The following is a 13,571-nucleotide window of genomic DNA, read 5'->3' as shown; positions in this document are numbered from 1 at the left end:
TAAAACAATTAAACATAAAAAATGAATTTTTCCATAAATAAAACTCTTAAATAAATTATTAATCAAGTTAAAAACTTGCAAAAAATAATTTCAAGTAGACACGAACTTGGTGCTTGGTACACGCGCATGGGCATGGGTCGAAACATGTATTTTTCGTGTTGTATTTATAGGAAAATTAACTTGCAAATCAAGTTAGGTTTAGGTTTTTTCTTATAAAATGAGTTTTGTTTCTTTTAAAACAATTAAACACAAAAAAGGAATTTTTTCATAAATAAATTATTTATCAAGTTAAAAACTTAGAAAAAATAATTTTAAGTAGACACGGACTTGGTGTTTGGTACACGCGCATGGGCATGGGTTGAAACATGTATTTTTCGAGTTGTATTTATAGGAAAATTAACTTGCAAATCAAGTTACGTTTAGGTTTTTCTTATAAAACGAGTTTTGTTTCTTGTAAAACAATTAAACACAAAAAATGAATTTTTCCATAAATAAAACTCTTAAATAAATTTTTTATCAAGTTAAAAACTTGCAAAAAATAATTTCAAGTAGACACGGACTTGGTGCTTGGTGCACGCGCATGGGCATGGGTCGAAACATGTATTTTTCGAGTTGTATTTATAGGAAAATTAACTTGCAAATCAAGTTATGTTTAAGTTTTTTCTTATAAACCGAGTTTTGTTTCTTGTAAAACAATTAAACACAAAAAAGGAATTTTTTCATAAATAAAACTCTTAAATAAATTATTTATCAAGTTAAAAACTTAGAAAAAATAATTTTAAGTAGACACGGACTTGGTGCTTGGTACACGCGCATGGGCATGGGTCGAAACATGTATTTTTCCAGTTGTATTTATATGTAAATTCACTTGCAAATCAAGTTAGGTTTAGGTTTTTTCTCATAAAACGAATTTTGTTTCTTGTAAAACAATTAAACACAAAAAAGGAATTTTTCCATAAATAAAACTCTTAAATAAATTATTTATCAAGTTAAAAACTTAGAAAAAATAATTTTAAGTAGACACGGACTTGGTGCTTGGTACACGCGCATGGGCATGGGTCGAAACATGTATTTTTCGAGTTGTATTTATAGAAAAATTAACTTGCAAATCAAGTTACGTTTAGGTTTTTCTTGTAAAACGAGTTTTGTTTCTTGTAAAACAATTAAACACAAAAAATGAATTTTTCCATAAATAAAACTCTTAAATAAATTTTTTATCAAGTTAAAAACTTGCAAAAAATAATTTCAAGTAGACACGGACTTGGTGCTTGGTGCACGCGCATGGGCATGGGTCGAAACATGTATTTTTCGAGTTGTATTTATAGGAAAATTAACTTGCAAATCAAGTTAGGTTTAAGTTTTTTCTTATAAAACGAGTTTTGTTTCTTGTATAACAATTAAACACAAAAAAGGAATTTTTTCATAAATAAAACTCTTAAATAAATTATTTATCAAGTTAAAACTTGCAAAAAATAATTTCAAGTAGACACGGATTTGGTTCTTGGTACACGCGCATGGGCATGGGTCGAAACATGTATTTTTCGATAGGAAAATTAACTTGCAAAATCAAGTTAGGTTTAGGTTTTTTCTTATAAAACGAGTTTTGTTTCTTGTAAAACAATTAAACACAAAAAAGGAATTTTTCCATAAATAAAACTCTTAAACAAATTATTTATCAAGTTAAAAACTTGCAAAAAATAATTTCAAGTAGACACGGACTTGGTGCTTGGTACACGCGCATGGGCATGGGTCGAAACATGTATTTTTCGAGTTGTATTTATAGAAAAATTAACTTGCAAATCAAGTTACGTTTAGGTTTTTCTTGTAAAACGAGTTTTGTTTCTTGTAAAACAATTAAACACAAAAAATGAATTTTTCCATAAATAAAACTCTTAAATAAATTTTTTATCAAGTTAAAAACTTGCAAAAAATAATTTCAAGTAGACACGGACATGGTGCTTGGTGCACGCGCATGGGCATGGGTCGAAACATGTATTTTTCGAGTTGTATTTATAGGAAAATTAACTTGCAAATCAAGTTAGGTTTAAGTTTTTTCTTATAAAACGAGTTTTGTTTCTTGTATAACAATTAAACACAAAAAAGGAATTTTTTCATAAATAAAACTCTTAAATAAATTATTTATCAAGTTAAAAACTTAGAAAAAATAATTTTAAGTAGACACGGACTTGGTGCTTGGTGCACGCGCATGGGCATGGGTCGAAACATGTATTTTTCCAGTTGTATTTATAAGAAAATTCACTTGCAAATCAAGTTAGGTTTAGGTTTTTTCTTATAAAACGAGTTTTGTTTCTTGTAAAACAATTAAACACAAAAAAGGAATTTTTTCATAAATAAAATATTTATCAAGTTAAAAACTTAGAAAAAATAATTTTAAGTAGACACGGACTTGGTGCTTGGTACACGCGCATGGGCATGGGTCGAAACATGTATTTTTCGAGTTGTATTTATAGGAAAATTAACTTGCAAATCAAGTTAGGTTTAGGTTTTCTCTTATTAAACGAGTTTTGTTTCTTGTAAAACAATTAAACACAAAAAATGAATTTTTCCATAAACAAACTCTTAAATAAATTTTTTATCAAGTTAAAAACTTGCAAAAAATAATTTCAAGTAGACACGGACTTGGTGCTTGGTGCACGCGCATGGGCATGGGTCGAAACATGTATTTTTCGAGTTGTATTTATAGGAAAATTAACTTGCAAATCAAGTTAGGTTTAAGTTTTTTCTTATAAAACGAGTTTTGTTTCTTGTAAAACAATTAAACACAAAAAAAGAATTTTTCCATAAATAAAACTCTTAAATAAATTATTTATCAAGTTAAAAACTTGCAAAAAATAATTTCAAGTAGACACGGACTTGGTGCTTGGTACACGCGCATGGGCATGGGTTGAAACATGTATTTTTCGAGTTGTATTTATAGGAAAATTAACTTGCAAATCAAGTTAGGTTTAGGTTTTCTCTTATTAAACGAGTTTTGTTTCTTGTAAAACAATTAAACACAAAAAATGAATTTTTCCATAAATAAACTCTTAAATAAATTTTTTATCAAGTTAAAAACTTGCAAAAAATAATTTCAAGTAGACACGGACTTGGTGCTTGGTACACGCGCATGGCATTGGTCGAAACATGTATTTTTCGAGTTGTATTTATAGGAAAATTAACTTGCAAATCAAGTTAGGTTTAGGTTTTTTCTTATAAAACGAGTTTTGTTTCTTGTAAAACAATTAAACACAGAAAGGAATTTTTCCATAAATAAAACTCTTAAATAAATTATTTATCAAGTTAAAAACTTGCAAAAAATAATTTCAAGTAGACACGGACTTGGTGCTTGGTACACGCGCATGGGCATGGGTCGAAACATGTATTTTTCGAGTTGTATTTCTAGGAAAATTAACTTGCAAATCAAGTTTGGTTTAGGTTTTTTCTTATAAAACGAGTTTTGTTTCTTGTAAAACAATTAAACACAAAAAAAAGAATTTTTTCCATAAATAAAACTCATAAATAAATTATTTATCAAGTTAAAAATTGGCAAAAAATAATATCAAGTAAACACGTACTTGGTGCTTGGTGCACGCGCATGGGCATGGGTCGAAACATGTATTTTTCGAGTTGTATTTATAGGAAAATTAACTTGCAAATCAAGTTAGGTTTAGGTTTTTTCTTATAAAACGAGTTTTGTTTCTTGTAAAACAATTAAACACAAAAAATGAATTTTTCCATAAATAAAACTCTTAAATAAATTATTTATCAAGTTAAAAACTTGCAAAAAAATTTTTCAAGTAGACACGGACTTGGTGCATGGTACACGCGCATGGGCATGGGTCGAAACATGTGTTTTTCGCGTTGTATTTATAGGAAAATTAACTAGCAAATCAAGTTAGGTTTAGGTTTTTTCTTATAAAACGAGTTTTGTTTCTTGTAAAACAATTAAACACAAAAAAGGAATATTTCCATAAATAAAACTCTTAAATAAATTATTTATCAAGTTAAAAACTTGCAAAAAATAATTTCAAGTAGACACGGACTCGGTGCTTGGTACACGCGCATGGGCATGGGTCGAAACATGTATTTTTCGAGTTGTATTTATAGGAAAATTAACTTGCAAATCAAGTTAGGTTTAGGTTTTTTCTTATAAAACGAGCTTTGTTTCTTGTAAAACAATTAAACACAAAAAATGATTTTTTTCATAAATAAAACTCTTAAATAAATTATTTATCAAGTTAAAAACTTGCAAATAATAATTTCAAGTAGACACGGACTTGGTGCTCGGTACACGCGCATTGGCATGGGTCGAAACATGTATTTTTCGAGTTGTATATATAGGAAAATTAACTTGCAAATCAAGTTAAGTTAGGTTTTTTCTTATAAAACCAGCTTTGTTTCTTGTAAAACAATTAAACACAAAAAAGGAATTTTTCCATAAATAAAACTCTTAAATAAATTATTTATCAAGTTAAAAACTTGCAAAAAATAATTTCAAGTAGACACGGACTTGGTGCTTGGTACACGCGCATGGGCATGGGTCGAAACATGTATTTTTCGAGTTGTATTTATAGGAAAATTAACTTGCAAATCAAGTTAGGTTTAGGTTTTTTCTTATAAAACGAGTTTTGTTTCTTGTAATACAATTAAACACAAAAAAGGAATTTTTCCATAAATAAAACTCTTAAATAAATTATTTATCAAGTTAAAAACTTGCAAAAAATAATTTCAAGTAGACACGGACTTGGTGCTTGGTACACGCGCATGGGCATGGGTCGAAACATGTATTTTTCGAGTTGTATTTATAGGAAAATTAACTTGCAAATCAAGTTAGGTTTAGGTTTTTTCTTATAAAACGAGTTTTGTTTCTTGTAAAACAATTAAACACAAAAAATGAATTTTTCCATAAATAAAACTCTTAAATAAATTATTTATCAAGTTAAAAACTTGCAAAAAATAATTTCAAGTAGACACGGACTCGGTGCTTGGTACATGCGCATGGGCATGGGTCGAAACATGTATTTTTCGAGTTGTATTTATATGAAAATTAACTTCGAAATCAAGTTATATTTAGGTTTTTTCTTATAAAACGAGTTTTGTTTCTTGTAAAACAATTAAACACAAAAAATGAATTTTTCCATAAATAAACTCTTAAATAAATTTTTTATCAAGTTAAAAACTTGCAAAAAATAATTTCAAGTAGACACGAACTTGGTGCTTGGTACACGCGCATGGGCATGGGTCGAAACATGTATTTTTCGAGTTGTATTTATAGTAAAATTAACTTGCAAATCAAGTTAGGTTTAAGTTTTTTCTTATAAAACGAGTTTTGTTTCTTGTAAAACAATTAAACACAAAAAAGGAATTTTTTCATAAATAAAATATTTATCAAGTTAAAAACTTAGAAAAAATAATTTTAAGTAGACACGGACTTGGTGCTTGGTACACGCGCATGGGCATGGGTCGAAACATGTATTTTTCGAGTTGTATTTATAGTAAAATTAACTTGCAAATCAAGTTAGGTTTAAGTTTTTTCTTATAAAACGAGTTTAGTTTCTTGTAAAACAATTAAACACAAAAAAGGAATTTTTTCATAAATAAAATATTTATCAAGTTAAAAACTTAGAAAAAATAATTTTAAGTAGACACGGACTTGGTGCTTGGTACACGCGCATGGGCATGGGTCGAAACATGTATTTTTCGAGTTGTATTTATAGGAAAATTAACTTGCAAATCAAGTTAGGTTTAGGTTTTCTCTTATTAAACGAGTTTTGTTTCTTGTAAAACAATTAAACACAAAAAATGAATTTTTTCATAAATAAAACTCTTAAATAAATTATTTATCAAGTTAAAAACTTGCAAAAAATAATTTTAAGTAGACACGGACTCGGTGCTTGGTACACGCGCATGGACATGGGTCGAAACATGTATTTTTCGAGTTGTATTTATATGAAAATTAACTTGCAAATCAAGTTAGGTTTAGGTTTTTTCTTATAAAACGAGTTTTGTTTCTTGTAAAACAATTAAACACAAAAAATGAATTTTTTCATAAATAAAACTCTTAAATAAATTATTTATCAAGTTAAAAACTTGCAAAAAATAATTTTAAGTAGACACGGACTCGGTGCTTGGTACACGCGCATGGACATGGGTCGAAACATGTATTTTTCGAGTTGTATTTATATGAAAATTAACTTGCAAATCAAGTTAGGTTTAGGTTTTTTCTTATAAAACGAGTTTTGTTTCTTGTAAAACAATTAAACACAAAAAATGAATTTTTCCATAAATAAAACTCTTAAATAAATTGTTTATCAAGTTAAAAACTTGCAAAAAATAATTTCAAGTAGACACGGACTTGGTGCTTGGTACACGCGCATGGGCATGGGTCGAAACATGTATTTTTCGAGTTGTATTTATAGGAAAATTAACTTGCAAATCAAGTTAAGTTTAAGTTTTTTCTTATAAAACGAGTTTTGTTTCTTGTAAAAAAAGTAAACACAAAAAATGAATTTTTCCATAAATAAACTCTTAAATAAATTTTTTATCAAGTTAAAGACTTGCAAAAAATAATTTCAAGTAGACACGGACTTGGTGCTTGGTGCACGCGCATGGGAATGGGTCGAAACATGTATTTTTCGAGTTGTATTTATAGGAAAATTAACTTGCAAATCAAGTTAGGTTTAAGTTTTTTCTTATAAAACGAGTTTTGTTTCTTTTAAAACAATTAAACACAAAAAAGGAATTTTTCCATAAATAAAACTCTTAAATAAATTATTTATCAAGTTAAAAACTTGAAAAAAAATAATTTCAAGTAGACACGGACTTGGTGCTTGGTACACGCGCATGGGCATGGGTCGAAACATGTATTTTTCGAGTTGTATTTATAGGAAAATTAACTTGCAAATCAAGTTAGGTTTAGGTTTTCTCTTATTAAACGAGTTTTGTTTCTTGTAAAACAATTAAACACAAAAAATGAATTTTTCCATAAATAAACTCTTAAATAAATTTTTTATCAAGTTAAAAACTTGCAAAAAATAATTTCAAGTAGACACGGACTTGGTGCTTGGTGCACGCGCATGGGCATGGGTCGAAACATGTATTTTTCGAGTTGTATTTATAGAAAAATTAACTTGCAAATCAAGTTAGGTTTAAGTTTTTTCTTATAAAACGAGTTTTGTTTCTTGTAAAACAATTAAACACAAAAAAGGAATTTTTTTCATAAATAAAACTCTTAAATAAATTATTTATCAAGTTAAAAACTTAGAAAAAATAATTTTAAGTAGACACGGACTTGGTGCTAGGTACACGCGCATGGGCATGGGTCGAAACATGTATTTTTCGAGTTGTATTTATAGGAAAATTAACTTGCAAATCAAGTTACGTTTAGGTTTTTCTTATAAAACGAGTTTTGTTTCTTGTAAAACAATTAAACACAAAAAAGGAATTTTTCCATAAATAAAACTCTTAAATAATTTTTTTATCAAGTTAAAAACTTGCAAAAAATAATTTCAAGTAGACACGGACTTGGTGCTTGGTGCACGCGCATGGGCATGGGTCGAAACATGTATTTTTCGAGTTGTATTTATAGGAAAATTAACTTGCAAATCAAGTTAGGTTTAAGTTTTTTCTTATAAAACGAGTTTTGTTTCTTGTAAAACAATTAAACACAAAAAAGGAATTTATTCATAAATAAAACTCTTAAATAAATTATTTATCAAGTTAAAAACTTAGAAAAAATAATTTTAAGTAGACACGGACTTGGTGCTTGGTACACGCGCATGGGCATGGGTCGAAACATGTATTTTTCCAGTTGTATTTATAAGAAAATTCACTTGCAAATCAAGTTAGGTTAAGGTTTTTTCTCATAAAACGAATTTTGTTTCTTGTAAAACAATTAAACACAAAAAAGGAATTTTTCCATAAATAAAACACTTAAATAAATTATTTATCAAGTTAAAAACTTGAAAAAAAATAATTTCAAGTAGACACGGACTTGGTGCTTGGTACACGCGCATGGGCATGGGTCGAAACATGTATTTTTCGAGTTGTATTTATATGAAAATTAACTTGCAAATCAAGTTAGGTTTAAGTTTTTTCTTATAAAACGAGTTTTGTTTCTTTTAAAACAATTAAACACAAAAAAGGAATTTTTCCATAAATAAAACTCTTAAATAAATTATTTATCAAGTTAAAAACTTGAAAAAAAATAATTTCAAGTAGACACGGACTTGGTGCTTGGTACACGCGCATGGGCATGGGTCGAAACATGTATTTTTCGAGTTGTATTTATATGAAAATTAACTTGCAAATCAAGTTAGGTTTAGGTTTTTTCTTATAAAACGAGTTTTGTTTCTTGTAAAACAATTAAACACAAAAAATGAATTTTTCCATAAATAAAACTCTTAAATAAATTATTTATCAAGTTAAAAACTTGCAAAAAATAATTTCAAGTAGACACGGACTTGGTGCTTGGTGCACGCGCATGGGCATGGGTCGAAACATGTATTTTTCGAGTTGTATTTATAGGAAAATTAACTTGCAAATCAAGTTAGGTTTAAGTTTTTTCTTATAAAACGAGTTTTGTTTCTTGTAAAACAATTAAACACAAAAAAGGAATTTTTTCATAAATAAAACTCTTAAATAAAATATTTATCAAGTTAAAAACTTAGAAAAAATAATTTTAAGTAGACACGGACTTGGTGCTTGGTACACGCGCATGGGCATGGGTCGAAACATGTATTTTTCGAGTTGTATTTATAGGAAAATTAACTTGCAAATCAAGTTAGGTTTAGGTTTTCTCTTATTAAACGAGTTTTGTTTCTTGTAAAACAATTAAACACAAAAAATGAATTTTTCCATAAACAAACTCTTAAATAAATTTTTTATCAAGTTAAAAACTTGCAAAAAATAATTTCAAGTAGACACGGACTTGGTGCTTGGTGCACGCGCATGGGCATGGGTCGAAACATGTATTTTTCGAGTTGTATTTATAGGAAAATTAACTTGCAAATCAAGTTAGGTTTAAGTTTTTTCTTATAAAACGAGTTTTGTTTCTTGTAAAACAATTAAACACAAAAAAAGAATTTTTCCATAAATAAAACTCTTAAATAAATTATTTATCAAGTTAAAAACTTGCAAAAAATAATTTCAAGTAGACACGGACTTGGTGCTTGGTACACGCGCATGGGCATGGGTCGAAACATGTATTTTTCGAGTTGTATTTATAGGAAAATTAACTTGCAAATCAAGTTAGGTTTAGGTTTTTTCTTATAAAACGAGCTTTGTTTCTTGTAAAACAATTAAACACAAAAAAGGAAATTTTCCATAAATAAAACTCTTAAATAAATTATTTATCAAGTTAAAAACTTGCAAAAAATAATTTCAAGTAGACATGGACTTTCTGCTTGGTACGCGCGCATGGGCATGCTCGAAACATGTATTTTTCGAGTTGTATTTATAGAAAAATTAACTTGCAAATCAAGTTAGGTTTAGGTTTTTTCTTATAATACGAGCTCTGTTTCTTGTAAAACAATTAAACACAAAAAGGGAATTTTTCCATAAATAAAACTATTAAATAAATTATTTATCAAGTTAAAAACTGGCAAAAAATAATTTCAAGTAGACACGGGCTTGGTGCTTGGTACACGCGCATGGGCATGGGTCAAAACATGTATTTTTCGAGTTGTATTTATAGGAAAATTAACTTGCAAATCAAGTTAGGTTTATGTTTTTTCTTATAAAACGAGTTTTGTTTCTTGTAAGACAATTAAACACAAAAAATGAATTTTTCCATAAATAAAACTCTTAAATAAATTATTTATCAAGTTAAAAACTTGCAAAAAATAATTTCAAGTAGACACGGACTTGGTGCTTCGTACACGCGCATGGGCATGGGTCGAAACATGTATTTTTCGAGTTGTATTTATAGGAAAATTAACTTGCAAATCAAGTTAGGTTTAGTTTTTTTCTTATATAACGAGCTTTGTTTCTTGTAAAACAATTAAACACAAAAAAAGAATTTTTCCATAAATAAAACTCTTAAATAAATTATTTATCAAGTTAAAAACTTGTAAAAAATAATTTCAAGTAGACACGGACTTGGTGCTTAGTACACGCGCATGGGCATGGGTCGAAACATGTATTTTTCGAGTTGCATTGATAGGAAAATTAACTTGCAAATCAAGTTAGGTTTAGGTTTTTTCTCATAAACCGAATTTTGTTTCTTGTAAAACAATTAAACACAAAAAATGAATTTTTCCATAAATAAAACTATTAAATAAATTATTTATCAAGTTAAAAACTGGCAAAAAATAATTTCAAGTAGACACGGGCTTGGTGCTTGGTACACGCGCATGGGCATGGGTCGAAACATGTATTTTTCGAGTTGTATTTATAGGAAAATTAACTTGCAAATCAAGTTAGGTTTAGGTTTTTTCTTATAAAACGAGCTTTGTTTATTGTAAAACAATTAAATAAAAAGGAATTTTTCCATAAATAAAACTCTTAAATAAATTATTTATCAAGTTAAAAACTTGCAAAAAATAATTTCAAATAGACACGGACTTGGTGCTTGGTACACGCGCATGGGCATGGGTCGAAACATGTATTTTTCGAGTTGTATTTATAGGAAAATTAACTTGCAAATTAAATTAGGTTTAGGTTTTTTCTTATTAAACGAGCTTTGTTTCTTGTAAAACAATTAAACACAGAAAAGGAATTTTTCCATAAATAAAACTCTTAAATAAATTATTTATCAAGTTAAAAACTTGCAAAAAATAATTTCAAGTAGACACGGACTTGGTGCTTGGTACACGCGCATGGGCATGGGTCGAAACATGTATTTTTCGAGTTGTATTTATAGGAAAATTAACTTGCAAATCAAGTTAGGTTTAGGTTTTTTCTTCTAAAACGAGCTTTGTTTCTTGTAAGAAAATTAAACACAAAAAAGGAATTTTTCCATAAATAAAACTCTTAAATGAATTATTTATCAAGTTAAAAACTTGCAAAAAATAATTTCAAGTAGACACGGACTTGGTGCTTGGTACACGCGCATGGGCATGGGTCGAAACATGTATTTTTCGAGTTGTATTTATAGGAAAATTAACTTGCAAATCAAGTTAGGTTTAGGTTTTTTCTTCTAAAACGAGCTTTGTTTCTTGTAAGAAAATTAAACACAAAAAAGGAATTTTTCCAAAAATAAAACTCTTAAATGAATTATTTATCAAGTTAAAAACTTGCAAAAAATAATTTCAAGTGGACACGGACTTGGTGCTTGGTACACGCGCATGGGCATGGGTCGAAACATGTATTTTTCGAGTTGTATTTATAGGAAAATTAACTTGCAAATCAAGTTAGGTTTAGGTTTTTTCTTATAAAACGAGTTTTATTTCTTGTAAAAAAATTTAACACAAAAAAGGAATTTTTTTTCCATAAATAAAACTCTTAAATAAATTATTTATCAAGTTAAAAACTTGCAAAAAATAATTTCAAGTAGACACGGACATGGTGCTTGGTACACGCGCATCGGCATGGGTCGAAACATGTATTTTTCGAGTTGTATTTATAGGAAAATTAACTTGCAAATCAAGTTAGGTTTAGGTTTTTTCTTATAAAACGAGTTTTGTTTCTTGTAAAACAATGAAACACAAAAAAGGAATTTTTTCCATAAATAAAACTCATAAATAAATTATTTATCAACTTAAAAACTTGCAAAAAATAATTTCAAGTAGACACGGACATGGTGCTTGGTACACGCGCATGGGCATGGGTCGAAACATGTATTTTTCGAGTTGTATTTATATGAAAATTAACTTGCAAATCAAGTTAGGTTTAGGTTTTTTCTTATAAAACGAGTTTTGTTTCTTGTAAAACAATTAGACACAAAAAATGAATTTTTCCATAAATAAAACTCTTAAATAAATTATTTATCAAGTTAAAAACTTGCAAAAAATAATTTCAAGTAGACACGGACTTAGTACTTGGTACACGCGCATGGGCATGGGTCGAAACATGTATTTTTCGAGTTGTATTTATAGGAAAATTAACTTGCAAATCAAGTTAGGTTTAGGTTTTCTCTTATAAAACGAGTTTTGTTTCTTGTAAAACAATTAAACACAAAAAAGAAATTTTTTCATAAATAAAACTCTTAAATAAATTATTTATCAAGTTAAAAACTTGCAAAAAATAATTTCAAGTAGACACGGACTTGGTGCTTGGTACACGCGCATGGGCATCAGTCGAAACATGTATTTTTCGATAGGAAAATTAACTTGCAAAATCAAGTTAGGTTTAGGTTTTTTCTAATAAAACGAGTTTTGTTTCTTGTATAACAATTAAACACAAAAAAGGAATTTTTCCATAAATAAAACTCTTAAACAAATTATTTATCAAGTTAAAAACTTGCAAAAAATAATTTTAAGTAGACACGGACTTGGTGCTTGGTACACGCGCATGGGCATGGGTCGAAACATGTATTTTTCGTGTTGTATTTATAGGAAAATTAACTTGCAAATCAAGTTAGGTTTAGGTTTTTTCTTATAAAACGAGTTTTGTTTCTTGTAAAATAATTAAACACAAAAAAGGAATTTTTCCATAAATAAAACTCTTAAATAAATTATTTATCAAGTTAAAAACTTGCAAAAAATAAACTCAGGTAGACACGGACTTGGTGCTTGGTACACGCGCATAGGCATGGGTCGAAACATGTATTTTTCGAGTTGTATTTATAGGAAAATTAACTTGCAAATCAAGTTAGGTTTAGGTTTTCTCTTATAAAACGAGTTTTGTTTCTTGTAAAACAATTAAACACAAAAAAGGAATTTTTCCATAAATAAAACTCTTAAATAAATTATTTATCAAGTTAAAACTTGCAAAAAATAATTTCAAGTAGACACGGACTTGGTTCTTGATACACGCGCATGGGCATGGGTCGAAACATGTATTTTTCGACAGGAAATTTAACTTGCAAAATCAAGTTAGCTTTAGGTTTTTTCTTATAAAACGAGTTTTGATTCTTGTAAAACAATTGAACACAAAAAAGGAATTTTTCCATAAATAAAACTCTTAAATAAATTATTTATCAAGTTAAAAACTTGCAAAAAATAATTTCAAGTAGACACGGACTCGGTGCTTGGTACACGCGCATGGGCATGTGTCGAAACATGTATTTTTCGAGTTGTATTTATAGGAAAATTAACTTGCAAATCAAGTTAGGTTTAGGTTTTTTCTTATATAACGAGTTTTGTTTCTTGTAAAACAATTAAACACAAAAAATAAATTTTTCCATAAATAAAACTCTTAAATAAATTATTTATCAAGTTAAAAACTTGCAAAAAAAAATTTCAAGTAGACACGGACTCGGTGCTTGGTACACGCACATGGGAATGGGTCGAAACATGTATTTTTCGAGTTGTATTTATATGAAAATTAACTTGCAAATCAAGTTAGGTTTAGGTTTTTTCATATAAAACGAGTTTTGTTTCTTGTAAAACAATTAAACACAAAAAATGAATTTTTCCATAAATAAAACTCTTAAATAAATTATTTATCAAGTTAAAAACTTGCAAAAAATA

This window comes from Papaver somniferum, unplaced genomic scaffold (genome assembly GCF_003573695.1).
Source record: "Papaver somniferum cultivar HN1 unplaced genomic scaffold, ASM357369v1 unplaced-scaffold_132, whole genome shotgun sequence".
NCBI lineage: Eukaryota > Viridiplantae > Streptophyta > Magnoliopsida > Ranunculales > Papaveraceae > Papaver > Papaver somniferum.
Note: the sequence above shows the minus strand (reverse complement) of the source record.